The sequence below is a fragment of the Acomys russatus genome, chromosome 14, assembly GCF_903995435.1.
Source record: "Acomys russatus chromosome 14, mAcoRus1.1, whole genome shotgun sequence".
NCBI lineage: Eukaryota > Metazoa > Chordata > Mammalia > Rodentia > Muridae > Acomys > Acomys russatus.
Genome location: NC_067150.1, coordinates 48507006 through 48517573, shown reverse-complemented (window position 1 = coordinate 48517573; position 10568 = coordinate 48507006). Strand labels below are relative to the sequence as shown.

The following is a 10568-nucleotide window of genomic DNA, read 5'->3' as shown; positions in this document are numbered from 1 at the left end:
CTGTGTCGGGCTGGTGGGCATTTTCTTGCTTAATGATTGATGTGGGTGGTGCCACCCTGGGCGGGGAGTTCTGGGATGTATAAGAAAGCAGGTTTAGTGCCAGGAGTGGTGGCACATGCCTTTAATCCCAGCACTTGGGTGGCAGAGGCAGATGGATCACTGTGAGTTCAAGACCAGCCTGGTCGACAAAGCGAGTCCAGGACAGCCAAGGCTAACACAGAGAGACCTTGTCTTGAAAAACAAAACAAAACAAAACAAAAAATGAAAAAAAAAAAAAAAGAAAGAAAGAAAAAAGAAAAGAAAAGAAAGGTTGAACAAGCCATGGAGAGCAAGCCAGTAAGTGCATAGCCTCCTCCATGGCCTCTACATCAGTTCCTGCTCTGACTTTTGCCTTTGCATTAGCTGATGATGGGATGTGACCCACAAGCCAAATCAACCTTTTCCTCCCCAGGTTGCTTTTGGTCATAGTGACAGAAACCTAAGGAATGCCCACCCACGCTGCAGGAGTCTGGCCTAAGCAGCCTTGAACCTCTTAGGACCCTCCCAGCTCAGGGATAAAAGGGAGCAGGCTCATGCCTCTGCCCTCTAACTCTTCTTGGGAGAACTAGGGGTTTGAACCTCAGGGCTCCTTGCCGTCACTGGATCAGCCCTGTCCCAGGGGTCATTGTTGTTTTTGGTCAGCAGAGGCTTGCTGAGGAGAAAAATAACTAGAAGCCTGAGGGGAGAGACTCCTCCATAGCAACTGGACCTGGGGAGCCCCAGCTAGGATCCTGCCAACCCCTAGCTCCTCGTACTTGGGCATACCCCTTTCCAAATGGAGGTGTTCGTTTGTCTGTCTGTTTGCTCAGCTCAACAGGATATGGAAGCAGGACTTTGCCCTGTTGTACTATCTACCTGCTATATTCCCAGCCTTTTATGTATTTATGATGATCCCTTCTGACTTCTAAGTGCTAGGACTGAAAGTGTATAGCATATGCCCGGCTCCCTCAGCGGCTACAGCTTTTCCCACTGTGGTTTCAACAAATGAGCTTCTCCATTTTGACAGTTTGAGCCCAGAGGGATCATCACAAGTTTGAGGACAGCCAGCTTGGTCTACATAGTGAGCCCCTGTCGATAGATGATAGATAGATAGATAGATAGATAGATAGATAGATAGATAGATAGAAAGTAAGTAAATAAGTAAATGAGACCAAGCCAGCCCTGGATATGCAGGCACAGAAGCCTAGCTACTCAGGAGGCTAAAGCAAAGAAGATCATAAATTCAAGACCTACCAAGGCAACTTATCAAGATTTTTGTCTCAAAAATAAGTAAATGAGAGGGTTAGAGGTGAATGTCAGTAACAAAGTCCTCGCCCGGAATTTTGCAAAGCCTCTGGGTTCAAGCCCCAGTGGGAAGGGAATGAGATCAGGCTTCGGCATGTCTGAAAGATGAGAGCTAACCTATAGCCGGAATCGGTGCTCAGGCCGTGACATGTGTCTGGGCTCACTGTGGACTAGGGCTAGGCAAGTTTCCACCTGGCTTGGGAGGGGGGTTGCACTTCCTGCTCCCCCTACCTACTCTAGTCCCTGGCTAGATCCAATCCCACCCACACCTGGAGTAAATTAAATGGAATCTGGCCTCATACCAATGTCACAAAATGTCAACAAAGTAAGAATGAGATCTTTAAGTGCTAGACTGTACCAAGGTCTAGCTCAAGGGCTTGATAATATTGATAATATTTTTCTTGTGAGTCAGCTTTGATCCTCTGGTAAGGACTCTCTCAGCTCTCTAGCAGGGTTCTCTTCTCTTTAACGCTCCCTATTTCTGACACATTCTAGCCCTGAACCTAATACAGCCAAGTGCTGGGGAGACCTCTTACTCTGGTGGCCAAGTTATGGATTCCCATAGGCTGTGTCCTACCTGGTACACTTGGCCGGAGAATGCTGTGCATGGTCTTCCTGTGTTCCTGTCTCAAAGACAGAGTGTGCACATACTCAAAGGGTCTTGAGAGGTGTTGGTAGGTATGGTGGAGCCTCCTGGGGCTAGGTTCTAAGCCAGGTAGACATTTGCCTAGACACACGGGCAGCTGGACCAGCAGATGCTTGGCTTTGCCTAAGTATCTTCCAACAGGAACCTTCCTGGTTGCAGGGATGTGGCACTAAGATGGGCTCCCCTTCCTGATACCCTCTTCCTGCATCCTAGTCCACACTCTGTTTGAGAAAGAGTAGAATGGAACCTTTCACTACTCTCAAGGCCTTAGTGCATGGGTGTCATCTTAGTCATCAGAAATGGCCCTATGAGGCTTAGCCCAGCAAGACAAGACTAGAGGTTTCTATGAAGACCGGGTAGGAAAGAGTGGGGTGCTTAGGACCCTGCCCAGTCTTTCTTTTCTTTTCTTAAAGATTTATTTATTTATTATGTATACAGTGTTCTGCCTGCATGTACACCTGCAGACCAGAAGAGGGCACCAGATCTCATTATAGGTGGTTGTGAGCCACCATGTGGTTTCTGGGAATTGAACTCAGGACCTTTGGAAGAATGGCCAGTGCTCTTAACCTCTGAGCCATCTCTCCAGCCCCCAGTCCCTTTCTATAAGTACCTCGTGCTAATTGATTGCGCCACTGGAGCACTCCCAGTCTCTTTCTAATTCCAAATTCTGCATGTGGCACTAGAGGTCTCAGTACTGGGTCAATTCCAGGCCTGGGTCAATTCCAGGCCAGAACCAGCCTGACTCCTCCCACATGCCCTGGCCATGTTCATGCTACAGAGAGAGACTGCCTCATCACTTGCCCACACAATGCTTCCAGGGCAAGAGTTTCAGGCAGGAAGAACAGCCAAAATGAGGCCCCACAGGTAAAAGGGTGAATTGGGTCACTGTGTGTGTGTGTGTGTGTGTGTGTGTGTATGTGTGTATGTGTGTGTGTGTGTGTGTGTGTGTGTGTGTATACACAAATGAGGGAAGACACAATCCCAGGAGTCCCAAATCTTTGATTCCCTGTTGATCTCAAGGTTCAAGTCGTGGATCCTCCAGGGTCTAGGAAAGGTCTTGGTTAACATCCTGTCATCTTCTCATCCAGGTTCCTGGCTCATTGTCTATCTCCTAAGCTGTTTGTGAGAGCTAGAAGCATTCTGTGAGCCCTGCCAGCAGCTAGGTCAATCGGCTAGTTCTACTGAACTAGATAGTCTGCCTGGCTCTCATCAGGATGTCCTGGCCTATCCTTAGCCTCATTGGATGCTGCTCCTTTTCCTGAGGAGTAATGGTACCCTGCTGGGGCTCCAGCCCAAGACTTGCATCTTCCCTCCAAAGGTGCTTCTGCTTCCTCTTCCTCCTCTTTTCTTTCAGGCTGGCACCTGGCCTGACAACTTCCCCTTACTGCCTGGGTGCGAAAGAGAAGGGACTTATGTAATTATTCATCTGGGCATGGTGGGGCCTGCAACTGGGAGGCGGAGGCAGGAGAATCCGAACTTCAGTGACTGCTGCAGCTACAAAGGGAATCCAACCTACCTAAGACCCTATCTCAAAACTGAAGTTTGTTTTTGTTGGCGTAGTTCTCTTGTAGTCGCGACTGGCCTGGAACTCAAAATGTTGCTAAGGATAGCTTTGCACTCCTGATCCTCTTGCCTTCATCTCCCAGGTTCAAGGGTTCCAGGTCTGAGATGTCTCACCCAGGTTACTTTGTTATTTTGTTGTTGTTTTTGTTTTGAGACAGGGTTTCTCTGTGTCTCCCCCCCCACCCCCCCCCCACCCCACCTCCGTGTGTGCTGGGATTACAGGCGTGCGTCACTCATGCTATAACCCAGGCTGGATCTGAACTTTCAGTCTTCCCCTTCCTGTGTAGTCTGGATTACAGGCTGAGCTGGCTGTGTTTGAGAGTTTTTGTTTTGTTTTGAGACAGGGTCTCGTGTATCTACTTTTAGCCTCGGACTTGCTAAGTACTCAGAATGACCTCAGTACAGCAGCCCTACTCTCAAGTACTGTGCTTACAAGCTTGTACTTCTATCCCTGGCCTTGGTTTTGAGTTTTGATATGACCCTCAAGGAGTCTTTAATAATTTCCTTGCCTTCTGCAAAGCACAGATATTCCTGAAACGTACTTAGAAACTGCTTTTGGTAAACAGCATCAATACCTCTTAGGCCTGCATGTGACAAAAAGCAAGATGGGATCTAGGACCTCCTCCTTTGTTTTATGCATCTCCTTTACTTTGAGTCACTTGTTTCCCCGTGCGTGTAGACATGTTAATCACTCGGTGATGTTATCTAAGCTGTCTCATCCTACTTCAAGGCTAAAGGCAGAGCAAGAAGAGGAACTGAGGTCCCTCACTGTCAGTGTTTACAGTGTCTTGCTCCGGACTCCTAAAATGCGCCTGAAGCTGCCTAGTCATTGTCCTAATCCTGCAGTTACCTTGGATTGCAAAACACTGAAGCTGAAAAACATGTCACTCTATGGCGAGATGACCCCAGAGCAGGACCGAGTCTCTCCTTGTGTCTCTCTAACTCAGACTGTCTCTGCCTTCATCATGCTGGCATCAAAGGTATGTACTACCCTGTTCAATGTGCTGTCTGTCTGTCTGTCTGTCTCTGTGTCTCTGTCTCTGTCTGCCTGTCTGTCTGTTTCTCTCTCTCTCTCTCTCTCTCTCTCTCTCTCTCTCTCTCTCTCTCTCTCTCTCTCTCTCTCTCTCTCTCTCTCTCTCTCTCTCTCTCTCTCTTTCTCTCTCTCTTTCTCTCTCTCTCTCTCTCTCTCTCTCTCTCACACACACACACACACACTCACACACACACACAAGCACACACATCTAGGTTTGCCTAGAACTCCTTTTTTTGAGACAGGGTCTCTCTGTGTAACAGCCCTAGTTGTCCAAGACTCCCTTTGTACTTTGTAGACCAGACTGGCCTCGAATTCACAGACATCCACCTGCCTCTGCCTCCTGAGCGCTGGAATTTTTACAGGCATGAGCCACCATGCTAGGCAGAAGTAAGTCATCTTCTTATGGGAACCAGATTGTCCTTCTCACATGGCAGCAGTGCTAACTTCTTCAAACTACCACGGGGAAGCCGATCTGAGATAGTGACCAACTGTGTGACACATTGGCCAAGACTCTTAATCATGCCGTCCCACCCCCTGCTATATTTTTCAAACTTAAAGCTCCCTGGAAGTGGTGACACAGGCCTGTGATCTCAGCAGTTGAGAGGAAGAAGCAGAAGGATAGCTGCAGGTTCAAGGCTAGCCTGTTCTACACATAGGAAGATCCAGGCCATCCAAGCACTGCATAGCAAGAATTTGTCTCAACAAAAGAAGACAAGCCTCAAGATTACATGTTAGTGTGATCCCGGTCTGCTTTCCTTCTGCCTCAGCTTCCCAGGGGCTGAGATAACAGGCGTGCACCATATGCCTGGCAAAAAAAGCACATTTTATGTTTTAGTTTTTAAATTTTTATTTATTTATTTTAGTTTTGTGCGTAGCCCTGGCTCTCCTGAAATCACTCTGTAAATTCCAGGCTGGCCTCAAACTCACAGAGATCTGCGTGCCTCTGCCTCCCTAGTGCTTGAATTAAAGGCGTGTGCCACCACTGCCCAGCAAAGTTATTTATTTTTGACACATGTTCTTATTGTGTAGAGCAGGCTGGCCTTGAACTCAGATCCATTCTCTTATGCCTCCAAGTACTGGGACCAAAGGTGTGTATGTGAACATTCCTGGCAAGCTTTCTTTTAAATCAAGCAGCTGTAGTTTAAATATGCATCTTTTTGTTTGAAACAGGAAAGCTGAGCTCCTGATGCCTTTCCTGTGCCCAGGGGATCGCGTTTGTTCATGGAAAGCATGTTCCTGATTCTTGTTTGACTCCCGACATGGCTGTGGTAAGAGTCAGCTCTGTCTGCTGCATGGTTTTCTTGAGTCTACAGCGATCTTAGACGTCATTGGGGTTGGTCCGAAGCTGGGAAAGCACATTTAGCCTGCAAACAAGTGTGCCCTAGAAATCTCAGCGGAGGAGAGAGTTTATGGGGAGATGACCCAGAGAGTCAGGTGGCCTTGTGGGTAACTCAGAGTCGATGAAGGCCAGGAAGCAATGGATAAATGCTTCGTTAAGAGGCACTCTGAAGTGTAAGGCTGTTCCTTAGGGGACCCTCACAGGACTGGCACCATGGGACAGGACTAATTTCAATACACCCGGCATTGCCTTTCATCCCTTGCTGTCTCTGACTCTCTCTTCATTCCTCTGATTTTATCCCTCAGAAAGCTTCTAGCGCCTAGGACGGTAGTGCAGAGAGAAGGACCACAAGTTTCGGCCCAATCTAGGTAACTTAGCACAACCCTTGTTTCTAACCTGAAGAAAGGGCCAAGGTTGTAGCTCACTAAGGAGTATCACTATGTTGGAGGCCCTTGGTTCAATCCCTGGTACCATCTCCCCCACCTCACCTGAGGTGGAAGGGAGAGCAAGCTGCTGGAACCCACAGCTCTTATCTTGGGCTCTTCTGAGGGAATCTGAACCTGGCAATATAGAAATAGCGCTGGAACAGGATCCTGGAGCTCAGTTATCAGATGGCAGTGAACGCCAACCCCACCGAGGTGCTGCTTGCTGATGCAGGGATTCACTTGCTGTGGACACTGGTGAGGTACAGGCAAGGCTGCTTGGGCCTACAGTGAGAGCCTGCTTCAAACCCACCCCCCCCTAAAAAAATTAAAGATGTATTTGTTATGGATGAAGAAACATGGAAAACTGCTGTTGCTTTGTTTCTAAATGGTTCCAGGAGACACTTTGTCTGGAAACGTAGATGCCAGTACTGATCAGAAGAACTCACTGCAGCTACTGACAGTGTTTGCAGATGTCATTTAGCTGTGACCCACACAGAGGGCCTGGAAGCACAAATGTTGGCTCCGCCCCAAACGTTCCGATTCAGTGGTTCATGGAGTCAGAGTCCCCATCTCTGTTAAGGTGCCAAGTGGTGCCAATGTTGGTCCTAGAGGCTAACTGGGAAATATTACTAAGAATTAAATTGCCAAAAAAAGCATTAAATTGACTCTTGGAATATAGGCATAACATTTGATTTAAGGAAAATATGTATTGTCATGTTTTCAAGTACTAGATATGGTCATTTAAGATAATAGTCCCAGTTTTAAATTTTTTACTTTATTACTTCTAACCAAAAATTGTGTTTTACTTGAGATGCTCTGTTTTTGTTCATTAAATAATAGCTGGTATTGTTGATATTTGAAGCAAAGGTACAGAGTTCCTTCTATGTAAAAGCAAAGACTATCACTAAGACATTTCCTGTTCAGAGTCCTTCCTTGGATGCTGGCTTCGCCTGACTTTGACACAGCTTCCAGTGCTTGTTCCTCATGCAGGTGTCTGATGTAATGACTGGCTGCTTACACTTCTCTATCCCTCTACAGTGTGCTGTGGCGTGGTCCAGCCAGTGTACAGCTGCACTCAACTCATGCGAATCACGATGTGAGTTTTCCTCACATAACCTTTCCTCTAATGTTCCCTGCCAAGTTGTACAGTCACTACCTCCTGACTTAGGTTCCGGATCTTTGCCAACTGTCAAGCTTTATCTTCTGAGACACTCTAACTGCTGCTCCCCTCATCGCTCTTCCGTCATGAGGCAGTTACCAAGAGCAGCTCAGGTGACCTCTGAAAGGGGACTGATGGGCCATGGGCCATCCAACGCATCCCTCTTCTTGCCATCTGGACACTTTTGGGGACTCAGAGCTGAAACAGCTAGTCTGAATCTCTTTGCATCAGTTGACCTTTCTCACCAGCCTTCAGGACCAGCCCGACTCCTTGACTGATGCGCTACTCCCAGAATTGTGCCCTTCTCCGTGAGCAATACTGCTCTCATGCCATCAAATCCTAACTGGCTTGGGGTGATGCTTAGAGTCAGGGATCCAGACATAACCTCATCAACAAGCCTCCTCATGGATGGATGTGCTCCACTTCCTCCCTTCAACCATTTCACTCCTCCTCATTCTCCTCATACTTGTGAGAGCTTCACTTTATACCCAAACAAACTGTTCCACACAAGCTCTCCCAGTAGTGTGCACCCGATACATCTGCAAAAAGACCCTTTAGAAGCTATGGAGAAAATCTGGCTGAAAGGGACCTTTGTCTCTTTCATGCCGGGCCAGATACAATTCTTTCTGTTAGTCCTCTATTCTCTCCTGTTCCCTTCCTTTGATGCTCTGGAGCTCCCTGCTACTTCTGCTCACTCATTCTGGTGCAGCAGTCCTGGCAGTGGGACCAGTCACTGTCTCCCTGAGTCAGCTCTGTCTTAGTGTTTTACTGCCGTGAAGAGACACCACGACCATATAGCTGCTTGTATAAAAGAAAATCTTTAACTGGGGCTGGTTTACAGTTCAGAAGTTTAGCCCATTATCGTCCCAGCAGGAAGCATGGCGGCATGCAGGCCAACATGGATGACGATTGCATGATCCACTGAAGCCAATCAAGTTAAGACCCTCACCCTGCTGGGAGACTAGAGGACCCCTTCTTCACTGGACCCAGAACGAGCCCTTCCTCACAGAGCACAGCTATAACGCTAACACCCCTGCCCTTCGTTTTGATAGCTTCTCAAGAGTTAGGAATTATAGTTTCCTGCTGAAAGACATTTCTCAGCTACCCTTGAGGACTACAGAAGTCGTTCTGAGTTTCCACCCCTAGAAGGTTCCCCGCCCCATCTTCCCATGTAGATGTTTTAGCCACATGCACACATGGGTGACAAAATGCTGCTTCATCAGAAATAGACACTGCCCCATCAAAGGTCAGACTTTCTGGTGGGGTGTCCACCAGAGAGGACTGCTCAGAGGTGGGTTTAAGCCGGTAGAGAGTCTTTATTGGCTGGCTGGCGACTACACTGGGTGTTCAGGATTCTGGTGTAGCCCTGAGCATAAAAAATCATGTTTTGGTTTCTATCGGCGTGCGACGGTCATAATGTCTCACAGGAAATTCTCTGCTCCCAGGCACGGGTCCGTGGGTTTCTTACCTTAGAAACGCAACAGCCAGCATCATGGGAAAGTGAAGAGATTCCCCAAGGATGACCCTGCCAAGCCTGTTCACCTCTCAGCCTTTCTAGGCTCCAAGGCTGGTATGATCCACATCATCTGGGAAGTCAACAGGCCAGGATCTGAGGTGAACAAGAAGGAAGTCATGGAGGCTGTAACCATTGTGGAAACCTGACCCATGGTGGTTGCAGGCATTGTGGGATATGTAGAAACCCCACGAGGCCTCCAGACCTTTAAGACAGTATTTGCTGAGCACATCAGCAATGAGTGTAAAAGACGCTTCTATAAGAACTGGCACAAATCCGGGGATAGAGAGATGGCTCAAAGGTTAAGAGCACTGGCTGTTCTCCCAGAGGTCCTGAGTTCAATTCCCAGCAACCACATGGTGGCTTACAACCATCTGTAATGAGATCTGATGCCCTCTTTTGGCATGCAGACAGAACACTGTATACATAATAAATAAATAAATTAAAAAAAAAAAAAACAAAGAACTGGCATAAATCTGAGAAGAAGGCCTTTACCAAATACTGTAAGAAATGGCAGGATGACATGGGCAAGAAACAGCTGGAGGAGGACTTCAACAGCATGAAGTACTGCCAGGTCATCTGCACAATTGCTCACACTCAGCTGTGTCTGCTTCCTTGGTGCCAGGAGAAAGCACACTTGATGGAGATCCAGGTGAACGGGGGCACTGTGGCTGAGAAGCTAGACTGGGCCAGAGAGAGGCTGGAGCAGCAACGTCATGTGAACCAGCTGTTTGGACAGGATGACATGACTGATGTCATCAGGGTGACAGAAGGCAAAAGGTACAAAGGGGCAACCAGTCGTTAACATACGAAGAAACTACCCTGAAGACCCACAGAGGGATGTGCAAAGTTGCCTGAATTGGAGCCTGGCACCCTGCCCTTCTCTGTGCCTGGAGCTGGGCAGAAAGGCTATCATCATCATCTATTGGGGATTGACAAGATTTATAAAACAGTCAAGGCTACCTCATCAAGGAAGGTAAGCTGATCAGGAACAGTGCATCTACTGACTGTGACCTGTCTGGCAAGAGTATCAACCCACTGGGTGGCTTTGCGCATTCTGGTGGGGTGACCAATGGCTTCGTCATGCTCAGAGGCTGTGTGGTGGGAACCATGAAGTGAGTGTTTACTCTTCGCAAGTCCTTGCTGGTGCAGACCAAATAGTGATCTCTGGAGAAGACTGACCTGAAGTTCATCAACACCACTTCCAAGTTGGGCCATGGTTGTTTCCAGACCGTGGAGGAGAAGAAAGCATTCATGGGACCACTCATGAAAGACCGCATTGCAAAGGAAGAAGGTGCTTAATGACAGAAGTAATTTGTGCAGCTGGTGGAGTCTCAATAAAAACTTTTCCAGTGGGGGGAAATATCATAGTTTGGATTGACAAATTTCAGTTAACAAGAACAGTTAGTCAGAAACAGAACTACAGAAAGTTTAAAAAAAAAAAAAAAAAGCAAGATTAGTACAGTTAGAGACTTTCTCAGAACTATGGACATTGATGGATACAACCTGAATGGCACTTCCATCATGGAGTCAGTTGTGCTAAGGTCTGGGCCTGTTATAAGACCAA

At 47.6% G+C, this 10568-nt stretch overlaps 1 pseudogene; it reads left to right on the top strand.

Annotated features, from left to right (window-relative positions):
• Window positions 1-8904: 8904 nt before the first annotated feature.
• Window positions 8905-10303, top strand: LOC127198057 (60S ribosomal protein L3-like; annotated as a pseudogene).
• The last annotated feature ends 265 nt before the right edge of the window (window positions 10304-10568 follow it).